This window comes from Nuphar pumila, chromosome 16 (genome assembly GCF_984573655.1).
Source record: "Nuphar pumila chromosome 16, dmNupPumi1.hap1.1, whole genome shotgun sequence".
Lineage (NCBI taxonomy): Eukaryota > Viridiplantae > Streptophyta > Magnoliopsida > Nymphaeales > Nymphaeaceae > Nuphar > Nuphar pumila.
Window position 1 is genome coordinate 2,763,788 of NC_143264.1, and position 13,725 is coordinate 2,777,512.

At 39.3% G+C, this 13,725-nt stretch overlaps 1 long non-coding RNA gene and 1 pseudogene across 2 annotated transcripts in view; both read right to left on the reverse strand.

Moving 5' to 3' along the window:
• The window catches only part of LOC149812666 (uncharacterized), a 194,371-nt gene that overhangs the window by 143,506 nt on the left and 37,140 nt on the right, over positions 1-13,725 (reverse strand). The window lies entirely within an intron of this gene.
• Positions 2,858-6,090, reverse strand: LOC149812669 (disease resistance protein RPM1-like; annotated as a pseudogene). Its single transcript, XR_016428288.1, has 2 exons — positions 3,287-6,090; positions 2,858-3,170 (listed from the first exon to the last, which is right to left on the reverse strand). The product of XR_016428288.1 is annotated as a disease resistance protein RPM1-like (transcript).

Genomic DNA, 13,725 nt, shown 5'->3' on the forward strand with positions numbered 1-13,725 from the left:
CTGGATCCAGGCATCACAATGGTTTCGGATAGACCCGATCCAGCCAAATTACATAGGATCGGGTCTGCCCCCGGGTCAGATCATATGCCATCCTTTATCACAAGAACGAGTCATGCAGATAAACACTTCTGTATGAAATGTCATAATTTCATGTACTACAATACAATTCATTTTTAGTGCTTTAGCATGTTAAGATTACCTTTATGAATAGGTTGGTATCTTGTCTATTCTAATTGATCGTTTAGTATTGTTATTCTTGTATTTTCTCTAACAAGACAAGAGATGTATGCAAAATCAACAATGTACAAAACCATAGAGAAATCAATTCTCAAATGTGATCACATAATATATTATCATATATGAGAAAAAATCCAAAAGACCTATAACCCAATGATGACGATAGACAATATCAAATATAAAAGTGTATCTGAAGACGTCATAGAGTGCGAGTACGGGTGCTCGGCATTTTCTTCAACCGATCGACACCCAGGCCTTAAGTCGACAATGAGCTCCTTGAACCCAAATGAACCTGTGATAAAGTTACGATGCAGATGGTATCAAATATAATTTCCTGTAAAGCCCTCGCGCAATGGTTATATAGGGGTGTCAACGGATCGGGTTTACCAGGATCCAATCCACACCAAACCCTATAGGGTCTGCGTATGCGAAGACCTGATTAAGTTCTGGGTCCGGGTCTGAAGGTCCAATTAATACATGGTCCGGGGTATAGTTTGTGAAATTTTATACCAAACTCGGCCCCGACCCGAGTTCCGATTAAGACACAATTTTCCAATGTAAAAATGATAAAAAAAAAAACTGTATGACTCTGGTGTGGTTTATGTAGGTCTTAACAGGTCGGAGTATGGCTTCTCTTATATTGGGTTCAATTAAACTCAAGTCCAGACCCGATACCATACCCAAAATTTGGGGCCAGGTCTGGTTGCACTTTGGTCTGAACCAAACCCGACCCATTGACACCCCTAATTGGTTAGGGTGGTACTTGATGTAATACGGTGGAAACCCATAGACGAAATCGATTTTTAATGGAATTATACATTGGGTTTAATTTCTAAGAAGAGGGGCCCATAAAAGACCCCCGTTTCTTTCTTTGTCATTAAAAAACAGAAATATCATTTTCTGCATTTAGGATTGACATAGAAAACCAACTTGGTTATTTACCTAATCGCTCAGAATTGCTCAACATACAGACCCATCTGTTTTCAGAACAAAAGACAAACCAAATCCCCAAATTAAATAATGCCAACAAGTCTAAGATCAAAGAAAACACGATAAATCATCCAAAAATCAAAGAAAATAGAAGAAAAAGAAGGGAGAGGAAGAAAAGAGAGGTGCCAAAAGGGAAGGAGGGAGCCTGGGTCATTTTCTTGGCCGTTTCTCCACTTGGGTATGCGAGAAATCACTGATCCATTGTGTCCCCGTTGCTCCCTTCCTCAAAGCAGAGGCCTTTTTTTCTTTAGATTTTCCCCCCTTTTTTGTCTCCTATTTTTCTCTCCCCAAGGAGGAAGAAGGAAAATTGGTAGGGCTAGAATCGTCGGGTTTCTCTCCTCCAATTCCAACACAAGTTTGTCCACCCAAGTCAAGAATCCTGAACAGGACAGCCCGGACAGGTGAGGTAACTCTGTAAGGTATGGCAAGGGCAATCAATGGGTCGGGTTTGTACCAGGTACCCAATCCAACCGAACCCAAATTCCTGGGTATGGGTATAAAAAGTGGATCTGAACCCAACCCTAGCAATACACAGGCAGGGTTTGGGTTATGACTTTTGCCAGGTACTCCCCTCCCGACCAGAGTATTTTTTATGCATTTTCAATAAATGCAACTTTTTGAAACTTTATGGGGCCAGGCTTGGGGGTCCATTTTTGTGACCCATCAAAACCCAAACCCGAACCTAGCAATTCGTTATAAGGACGGGTTTAGATATGCCCTCATGAATCAAGTATGCGACCCATTGACAACCCTAGGTATGGCGTATGACTACCAACTGGTCGGGTTTGTGTCGCATCAAGGTTTCTGCCCGAACTCGCCCAAATTTCAACCAGATGGGTTCGGGTACCCAACCGGGATTCAGCTGGATCGGGTCGAATATCCAGGAAAATCATATCGCAAACATGACCCACATATTGCTTCGGTAGGGTTTGAGCTGACCCAAATAATATTCAGGTCAAAAATTTTCATGCTCGTACCCAAGTAATCGGGTTGCGTGTATCCGACACAAACCGGACTGAATTGACAACCAGCTACAAGAATAGATCGGATCTTGTCTGGACCATGACCTTGCCAGGGTCGTATCTTGTACATCATGCATGGTCTATAACTGCTTTGCTGATGTATCTAAAAATATATGGACATAGATCTAGGTTCCTTCTATTCTGGTACTTCTACTGTGGTACTGATCCACGGTAACTTATGATGGTGCGTGTTGCACAATAATTTAGGTAGGTGGATGTATGCTCTCAATGCAAAATCTAACCTTGGGATAATGTTTAACATGTTTTATTTATTATTTTCATGCAAAATCTAAACTTCGGATCATGCAAAAACAAGTTTTGAAGCTTACGAATAAGACAGTTTTGACAAGATTTCTAAGGGGCTTTTACACAAGCCAATGAAATATAGGTTTATGATTGGGTTACTCAAGACCAAGTTTGAAACTGGATCTGAACTTATTCACCGAAAAAGAAAACACCTAGCTATCTCATTCGACCATCTCATAAAACTATAACATCGAATAGCTTGTAAATTATTGAAAGAACACAGGGACTGCATTTATTTCAACGATGATATACATCAGGCTTTCCAATGCCTTATATCAAACCACAAATTCGGTTCGTTTTTTATGGCAGTATAAATACACAAAATATCAGTACTTTAAATCCTAAAGAGTACAATAAAATGCCAAATCAAAACATTCTTCATTGTCTTATACAACATAATAAGAAGACAGTAAAACATATATAAAATTATAAATTAATAAAAGAGAGTGAAGCTCAAGACCCTGGCTCTTCAACTTCAAGAGGCCTTAAAGTAGGCTACCGCAAAGCATCTTTAAGCCTTTATTGACTTGCAATACATACATCCCTGTAATCAAACAAGATTGTTAAATGGCAAGGGTGTGGTCCCTCTCTCTCTCACGCACACAGGCTGCCTAGCTGCATTGAAAGTACAAAATCACATGAAATCGCAAGGGAATGAAGCAAAGGAAAAAGTTGAAGTGAAATAAAAAAAAATGCACATGTGAACAAAATTTTCTGACATGTGAGTTGACCTGATCATGCTTCCTCACGGCTGCTTGGGATCGTTTGTTGTTACGACCCGATACCATGTCCCGTCTTCAAGTTTGCTAACCTGGATGATTTCAGGGATTTGTTCCAGCTCCTCCGGCATTTCTGACAAACAAAGCTGTCGGGTGATGTCGATTTGTTGAGTCCCACGATGCACCCTCTTCATCTTATTGCACCCTACGATGTATAGCTTTTGAAGTTTGGGCATCGCAGTCTCCTCCACCCACACACTTTCTAATCTTGCAAGGCTTACAAGAAAGAGCTCCGTTAGCTTGGGAAAACCTCTTGATCCATCGCACTTTAATTCTTTCCCATCGTAAGCCACAAAGAGGTAAAGATACACCAAATTTGGCAATGATTGGAGGGAAGAAAATGGATCTTTGCTTAATCTGGAAAAGCACAGTTCCAACCTAGCGAGGTTGCTGAGGGAGCCGATCCAACGTGGCAACTCATTCAGACGTGCAAGTATTTTGATATCTTCAAGACGTCTTGGTGGGTACAACAAAGATTCCAGTTGAAGAGACTTTTCCTCATCAATACCAGCTACACGGAGTGTAAGCAGGTCTTTCATATTTGCAATGGAGGCACAAAGCTCACTCTCATGTTCCGTTCTCACCATGAATATCGCAAGATTTTTCAATTTGGTCAACTTACCGATCCCTTGAACAATCTCTGTAGTAGCATTTATGCCCGAGAGTTTTTGAAGGTCTGTAATCATGCATATTCCCTTGGGCATTTCACATCCCACAAACTGCTTGAAGGTAAGGGGAAATTTAACAAGCGGAAAAGCACATAAATAGTGCAAGCTCTTCATCTTTGATGTTTCATCTGGTAGACTTTTAATTGGGGTTTCTCGGATATCTAACGTTTGTAGGTTGTGGAGCTTCTCGAAAGAGCTTGGGAGTCTCTTGATATTAGTGCGACGCAGGTTCAGGTACCTCAAATGAAATAAATCACCCTCATCAATCTAAAACAGGAAAGCATGGTAAAGAAGGAAGATTTCTCAAACAAGAATAGGGACCGAAGATGCGATGCACTTTGATTGCTTAATGAAATGCCTTCATGACTGTCATTGTGGAGTGACAAACGCCTAATTCTTTCATTAATCCTTGCACTTTCCTTTGTTAAAACAGTGCAAAAGTTCTGATTCTTTGATGTGGATATAACTAATTCACGCAAAAGGTCATGAATTCGGCATGATTTTACTCCAAGTTCTCCTCGCTTCCAGCTCATAGTTTGGAGTAAGCTCCTTTGTATAAGCTCATCAAGGTACTCCTTCCCTACCTCCTCTAATGTTATACCCTCTTTGTTTTCTACGAGGCCCTCAGCCACCCATAGTCTGACCAGCCTATTTGTTTTGATTAAATAATCCTCTGGAAAGACACCACAATACAAATAACAAGATTTAAGGTGCAAGGGTAACTCGTTAAAACTCAAAGAAAGGATTGACCCCACTGTAATACCCAAAGGATGATTCACATCATTGAAGATTGAACTAAGGCTATCATGAACAATTCTCCATTCATGTTCAGATTTACTTTTGCGCCACATAATACCTCCTAGGACTACAATGGCAAGAGGTAAACCGTCGCATCTTTTTACCAATTCGTTGCATACTTTTTCAAGATGCCGAGGACAAATGTTTCGAGGCTCATCTCTGAATGCCTTCTTACAAAATAGGTGCATTGCTGTTTCAATAGGTAGGGGTTGTAGGAGGTGGACAAGGCCCTTCAAACCAACTCTATCTTCTATTGGGCGAGTAACATCGTTTATGCGAGTTGTGATCATGACTCTGCTTCCACACATAGTGTTTGGTAATGCAAATTTGATATTTTCTAAAACATTTTGACTCCACACATCATCTAACACAAGAACGTACCTTTTATTTTCAAGGTAAGAACGGAGCGTTTGCTCGAGTCTTGAAATGTCCATCTCCTCTATGCCATCTGGACAAATCTCTTTCCTTGACTCATAAAAATCACTTATGCAGGATACTAGAATATTTTTAACATTGAAAGATTGGGAGACAGAAACCCAAGCATAACAGTCAAAGTGACTCTTTACCGCTTCGTGGTTAAAAACTTTCCTTGCTAGGGTAGTCTTTCCTGAACCTCCCATCCCGACCAGAGAAATTGGTGTAAGTTGTTGGTCTCCCCCTGTCAACCACCCTATTACTTCTGTGATGTCTCCGTCGATTCCCACCAAATCTAGTTGTTCATCAAGAGGCGCTTCTCTGCGATCTTGGAGCCCTCCAAAAGCAATTCCTTCTTTCAATTCCTTGAAAGAATGTCTATTTTGTCTTTCCTTGAGCCTCACCACTCTATCCTTGATGGATTGCATTTTTTTTGCAAGTTGATGACGGGTTATCCAACGCGACGGTGAGGAAGAAACCTTTTTCAAGGAAGCCCTAAATCCACTTGATTGTTGTCCTCCAAATTGAAGCAGAAACTCATCAAGGGCATCCTCGATATCATATGCAACTTCCCTCACTTGTTTGACCCACTCCTTTATACCTTCATCATCATCCTTTCTTCTATCAGCGTCCTTTAAGAAGGATTTCATGCTTCTCAATTCCATCTTCAATTGGTGCACTTCATGTTCAACTCCTTTAAGCAATTTCACTTCGCCCACCACCAAGGCTTCCAACTTATTGAGCAGGTACTCCACAGCAAATTCAGCCATCGCTGAAACTCGTCCTATTCCCTGATTTCCTCCTACCTCTCTCACTCTGTACCTCTTGATCATGCTCTGTTTTTTTAAAAGCAATGTGTGTCGGACCCTAAGCTCGCAGTGGTAGTGAATGGAGAGAGCCACAGCCACTCGTTTTTCATCCGAGAAAAGAGAATACCATTTGTAGATATTATCGATGAGTCAGCCGTACTGAGTAAAAAACCAGTACAGTTGAGCAGTTGAGAGCAATGACTGATACAGCTAGAGCTGACCCCTCACTTTCCATCAGCAATCAAAGACCCTGGTTCAGGTCTGGGTGAATATATTAATATTCCCCAAATTGTACATACATGAAAAGATGGTTTCGTATTAGAGCTTCAAATGGATTGGATATGGTCCGATATCTGATCCGAGTCCGATATACCTTTTCACACCCTAACTTTAAAAAATCCTACGATAGGTAAAACCCATATAATTCTAAAAAAAACCTTCGAAAATGTCCAAAACAACCAAATTCACTAATTTTCTCAAATTTTTTTCACAACAAAAACTTTTTTCTGTTGATCACTGGACAGAAAAAACATTTTGGCATCACTTCAACCATTTCTCTTTTGGTCTGTCCTCCGGTCTTTCTCTCTTTTTATCTTAATGTCCGGATACGCGTAAGGCTCATCCTTATCCTCTATCTCAACATACATACATCCAGCATTTTAAGATTTGAACCATTTGGATTCCAACTTGCAATGTCCCAACACAAGGTAACGTGCATTTGGATAGAGCTGAATATCAACCTGAACCCAACATGCTAATGTCAGACTTGGATCCTTAAAGTAAGATCTGAATGTGCATTTGGATCACTTTCACTTATGTCAAATTAAATTGTTTTTCGATCCAGTTCGGGTTCTGATCAATGTTGGATTTCGATCAAAATGCATTCCTACATGTAAAGAGCTTGTTTTTAACATTTATTTGCCTGATCGAGTAGTACCACATATATTTTTAATCTCAATTCAACCCTACCTCGTTGTATTCGGATCAGATCAACAGTTTGAATTTGAGGTCCAGATTAAGATGTGACATGATTCACCATTATGCAATCCGTTTGTAATACTAATTAAGTTTTCACTATAACATGAAACCATATTAATACAAACTTGATGTCCTTGTGTCTTCCTGCATGTCAAATCATCACATTTGTTGTAAATAGAAGCCCTTATTTAGTAACAAAAAAATATTTCCTTTTCTTTTTCATAATTTATATAAAAACAAAGCACTCAAAATGGTTACCGAATATATCATGATTTTCTTTAAATATTGAATATTATATTTATTTTACTTGATCAGGATTCAATAAATGCAATCACTATTTTCAGGAATATGAGGATAAGATGACAATTAACATCATCCACCCCTTAGGGAACGCGTTACATCCGTATATTCAATGGCATTCTTCACCACATTGTTAGTTCTGTCTGTATCTTTCCACCACTAACGTTTTTTTGGATTTATAACCCGAACAAACCGCACCCAGCACGAAAACCAGGTCGCTACTAATAAATATATCTGGAATGTATTTTGCATTGTACAGTGCAGATGGTTAAACAATAAGTTCAAGACTATAAATCCCACTGCTTACATATTTTAAAAATGTATTTATTTTGTAAATGGGCCAGTTTGAGCATCGGCCAGTCCGTCTAGAGTACAATTTTAATTACTTTTCAATTTTAAAAAGTGCTGGTTAATGAGCCAACTCGAGCTCAGATTGTTTAACTCAGGCTCACCATGAGCTTAAGCACACCACAAGAATGAGGGGAGGTTGAACACCCTCTTTTCAATACATTCAGCTCATTTACCAGCCCTATTATCAAGTTGCGACATAATCACACCATTGCTATTTGTTTGCTTTAGTTTCAATGTATTTTGAAGAATTCTCGCTTCTTAGTATAACTTGAAATTAGAGTTTAAATTTTCTCAGTTGTTAGAATTTTTTTATTGAAGAAGTGCATAAAAACCATAAAAAAAATTGGTGCAATAATGACCATGAGAAGCTCCATGAGGATAATTCACAAGGATCTTATTGTTGATTAGAAAGTACCGCATACATTAGAACATTTCAAACTCCCCTTGATTTGAGACAAGCTGCTCTGCTTTAGCATCAGTTTTACTAGTAGCAGTGTGCTTGTACTTGGGCACAATATGAACTCGTCTCTGATTTGAGCTAAAAATGTTAGATAACTTCAAACCATAGTCACCTATACCATTCAAGTCTTATCTGGGTGAGGATATTTCTCGGAGAGTTTTTCAAAAGTTGAAAAATTTTGGGAGTTCAAAAAATTAAAAAAATATAAATAACAACAAAAAAAGTTAAGAAAATAATTAGTTTTCAATTAATTTTTGTTCAAAAAATATAAAAAAAAACATAATTTAAAATATTTAAAATATAAAGAGTTTTCCAAAAAATATCGTGATATTTTGTCTTATGATGATATTTTGAAAATATCATGATATTACCTTCAATATCGGTTACCTTAAAATATCAACATTTCTATCGCTTATATTGGTGACTCTGTTGATTCTGACCGAATAGTTCAATAACCGAGTAAAAAACCAGTAGAACTGACCCATGTACAAAACTTGGATGAGTAAGCTGAGTTTTAACATAACTCAAGTCTTTACAAGTCAAACATGAACAAGACATGAGCAGTGAGGATTGTTGGGTAGTTGACAGTAATGACTGATACAGCGAGAGCTATCCCTTCAATGGGGAGAAATGTGTAGGATCTTCATTAATTAGGGTTGCCTTTCTCACTTTTCACCAGCAATCAAAGACCCTGTTTCCAGGTGTAGCTAACTGTAAATTTATGAAAAGATCGATTAGTATTAGAGCTGCAAATGGGTTGGATATGATGTTCGGATATCTGATCTGAGTCTCATATGTTTTTTAAAACGCTCATGTTCGAATACTTCAAAATTTGTTTTTTCAAGATCTCAAAATCCGAAAATCTCAGTTCATTCATCACATCTTCACTTAAAAAATCCCCCCTAAAGATGGGTACAACCCATATAAATCTAAGAAAAACCTTTAAAAATGTCCAAAACACCAAAATTCACTAATTTTCTCAAATTTTTTTCACCACAAAAACTTTTTTCCGTTGACAGCCAGAGTTTTTTACTGTCCTTTAGTTGGCTTCCTTTTGGTTCGGACGACAAATACTTTTTTGTTATTAGATCATCAAACAAAAAATTTTGTCGTCCTTTTAGTCTAGAAACTATAAACTATAAACTTTTTGCTATCTAATCACCGGATGACAAAAGTTTTTGCCGTCCTCCTTCAACTATTTTTTTCTTTTGGTCTGCCCTTTGGTCTTTCTCTCTTTTGATCTGAACAGCAAAATTTTTTCCATCTACTGTATGACGGCAAAAACTTTTTGCCCACCCTGAATATTCAAATAAGCCTAAGGCTCATCCTTATCCTCTATCTCTACATACATCTCGTAAGATCTGAATGTGCAATTGGATCACATTCATATATGTAAAATTAAATTGTTTTTTATGCTGATCGGGTTCTGATAACTGTTGGATTTGGATCAAAATGCTATCATTGGATCTGATTCGGATCAGATCAACAGTAATTTCATCTTCAGATTAGGATGTGACATGGTTTCCTCTACCTCTCTCACTCTGCACCTCTTGATCATGCTCTGTTTTTTTAAAGCAATCCCGTAAGCTCGCAGTGGTAGTGAACGGAGAGCCACTCATTCTATACATACGAGATGAAATGTGTACGACGGATTAGCAATGGAAGAATTTTCTCTTACACTCCGTCGCTACTTCACAACGGATGAGTGACACCATTTTTTCCGTCACAAATTTGCGATGGCGTTTGCGATGAAATTTTTCTGTCGCTAATCTGTCACTAAATTTCTCATAAAACCCTAATACAGAGCCCCCATTCTTTTTCATTTCTGTTTCATTCATCCATTTCTCTCGCCCCATTGCTCACCCTCCCTTCTCCCCCTTCTGGCAACTGCCTCCCTTCAGGCGACCTCCTCCCTCCCCTTCTTCTTTCCCCTCATCTCTCTCTCAGCAACGCTCCTCTCCTCCTTTTGCTCGCTCTTCTCGCACCGGCACCCCCTTTTTGCAACCTACAAAGTGGCAGTGGCCGGCCATCTCACTGGTACGCCCGCACCTCTTTTGTACCCTGTGCGTGACAACACTGATCCCCTCCCAGGTATGCTCTTTCCCCTCTTCTCTTCTTCTTCTGTTGTCGGAAGGTCGACTGGATGTCGTCGCCCCCCTGTCGTGCCACTCCCTTCTCCTCCTCTCCCCCGTCTTCTGGTTCTTCTCCCTCTCTTCCCTCTCTCTATTGTCTCGATGGGAGGCCGATGGCCCCTGTCGTGCCTTCCCTCTTCTCCCCTTTTTTTATGTTGGCTTGTCGGGAGGTCGGGAGGAGGCCCACGGCCCCTGCCTCACCCTCCCTCACTCTCCTATCTCTGTGGGCTCATCGGGAGGTCAGTAGGAGGCCGACGACCCCATGTTGTGCCCTGCCTCCCTTTGTTATGTCGTTGGGAGGTCAGCAGAAGGCCGACGACCCCCTACTGTGCCCTTCTGCTCCCTCTGTTATGTCGCTGGGAGGACAACAGAAGGTCAACAGCCCCTGTCACACCCTCTCACTCCCTCTGTGCCTGTCGGAGGACCGACATGTGGCCAATGCCCCCCCTCCTATCGTCTCCCTCTCTCTATTGTGGTTTTCCTGATAGCTAGCAGGGGGCTGGTGGCCCCTGCGGCACCCTCCCCCCGTCCTTTGGGCCCTCCCTACTCCTCTCTCTCTCTCTCTCTCTCTCTCTCTCTCTCTCTCTCTCTCTCTCTCTCTCTCTCTCTCTCTCTTCTGTGTGTGTGTGTGTGTGTGTTTTGATGGGGTCGGGCTCGACCAGGTAGTTGAGCCCACCTCCCTCTTGGTCGAGGTTGGGGTCGGGCTCAGCTTGACAACTGACCCAAGCCGGCCAATAGGAGGTTGATTGCCCCCCTGTCGTGCCTTCGTCCCTCTCTCTGTGTGCGGAAAGAGTATGACAGGTGGCGCTGTGCCGCCCCTCCCCCTCTCCTTTGGGCCCTCCCTGCCCCTCGCTCTCTCTCTCTCTCTCTCTCTCTCTCTCTCTCTCTCTCTCTCTCTCTCTCTCTCTCTCTCTCTCTCTCTCTCTCTGTTTCGATGGGGTCAGGCTCGACCAGGTAGCCGAGCCCACCTCCCTCTCAGTCGAGGTTGGGGCCGAGCTTGGCCTGACAACTGACCCAAGTCGGTGACCTTGTCGTCCTCATGTTCTGATAGCCTCGCTCTGCAGTTGACCCATGATTGTATATAAATGTAGTTTGCAGGTGCGTAGTTGAGCTAATTGGGCGATGTTTAGTGCTAAGTATCGCATGCAGCTAAAAATGCATTACAAAAAGAAATAAGAAAAAAATGCAAAGGCAATAGCATGCAAATTGGGTAAATACCCGTGGTGAGTAAGTGATGCAAGTGCATTAGAACACATATAAGCATGATTTTATCACTATATAAGTTTTTGACTCCCTTATAACACATATATGCATGATTGAATCACTATGAAAGTTTTCTGACAATATTAGAACACATATAAGCATGATTCCATCACTATGAAAGTTTTTCACAACATTAGAACACGTATACGCATGATTTCATCACTATGAAAGTTTTTTTACTGTCTTATAACACATATATGCATGATTGAATCACTATGAAAGTTTTTTGACAACCTTAGAACACAAATATATGCATGATTGAATCACTATGAAAGTTTTTTGGCAACCTTAGAACACATATATAAGCACGATTTCATCACTATGAGATTGTTTGACTGCGTTAGAACACATATATGCATGCTTGAATCACTATGAAAGTTTTTTTACAACCTTAGAACACATATATGCATAATTGAATCACTATGAGAGTTTTTTGACAACATTAGAACACATATAAGCATGAGTGTGATACAAAAACATTTATTTGACAGCCTTATAACACATATATGCATCCTTGAATCACTATGATATTTTTTTGACAACCTTAGAACATATATGTGCATGATTGAATCACTATAAATTTTTTTCTGTTAGCCTTAGAACACATATCTGAATTCTGTTAATGTTCTTCACTTTATTGCTAGCTAGTCTATGTGTAATTCATCCATGTTATTTTGATTGCCTTAGATTAGGTACATTGCATATAATTTATTCTATTATATTTTTTTTATCAATAATAACCTTTCTTTTCTGTTGTAGGATGCTGAAGATAATCAGCGTAGAGGAGTTGATGGAGGCATGGATGAAGGGGCAGATCGAGACAATGAAGAAGATGATGCTCAGAATCTTGGCAATGATTAAATTCATGTGTTGAATTTGTTGTACCTTCTTGTTGTTTTAAAAGAAACTCTTTGTAAATATTCATTTGTAAAAAATTAGAACTTGGCAAGGATTATGGTGGATCGATAAATTGTTTCAGCTGCTTTGTATATGTATTTTTTATGTGTACTTTATTTTTTATACACAGGATATATATATTGTATAACAAGAAAAATTTTCTTGATATTTATATTTCAAACATTTTTTTTATTTTTTGCGATGGATAATATCCATCACTCCAATTTAGCAATGGATTAGGGATAGATATTTATCCGTCGCAAAACTGAATCGGTCGATGTTTTGCGACATATTATAATCCATCGTAATTCCGTCGCTACAATAGTGACAGATGTGTATCTGTCGTAAAACCAAATCTTTGCGGATTAACGACGGCCTTGCGATGAATCATTGTATTTGCTAATTCATCGTAAATTAGCGATGAAAGTAACAACAAATATTTTCCGTCGCTAATTAGCGACTAGGAAATTATGATGAAAGTTATCCATTGTTAACCCGTCGCTAAACTGTACAGTGACGGATTAGCGATGGATTACAATCATCGCTAATCCACAGATTCTTGTAGTGTGAGAAGATTTTTAACATAGTAAAAAAAAATAGAAGTATTTATATAAGTATGAAATCATGTAACTGTAAGATGAGAAGATTTGTAACATGCATTAATAATATTATATATTAAAATATTATAAAAAAACTATCATATAATGCATATTATATATAATATATTGATAAGATACTATAAAATATACATGATATATATATATATATATATATATATATATATATATATATCATATAAAATATAAACTTAACATGACCTGGCCGAATCACCGAGTTGACCCGACCGAGTGACGAGTCACTCAAAGACGAGCCAAGTGACAAGTCATCGGGTTTTAAAACCATGGTTTTCATTCCCTTTAACATTTTTCAAAATCAGATGCATCAAAGTGGGTTCAGTTGTAGTTGGCAAAAGGCTCAACTTCCTATCAAGTATTTGGGCTTGCCTTTCTTTAAACGGCGGCTTAGTGCATCCTTGTGTGAGCCACTCTTAAAAAAGTTTTGAAACAGGCTTGAAAATTGGAGTAGCAGGAAGGTTAGTGCTTATTAAATCCATCTTGGCATCTTTCTTTATCTAATGGATGTCATGCTTCTTTATTCCTGTTTTGGTGATATGGAAAATAAAAAGAATCATGAAGAACTTTCTATGGTACGATACACCCTTCAATACTCACATTCACTTAGTGGTTTAGAATAAGGTATGGAGAACTAGAGAGGAATGGGGCTTGGGAGTCAAGCTTCCTCGGGATCGCAATGTTGCTTG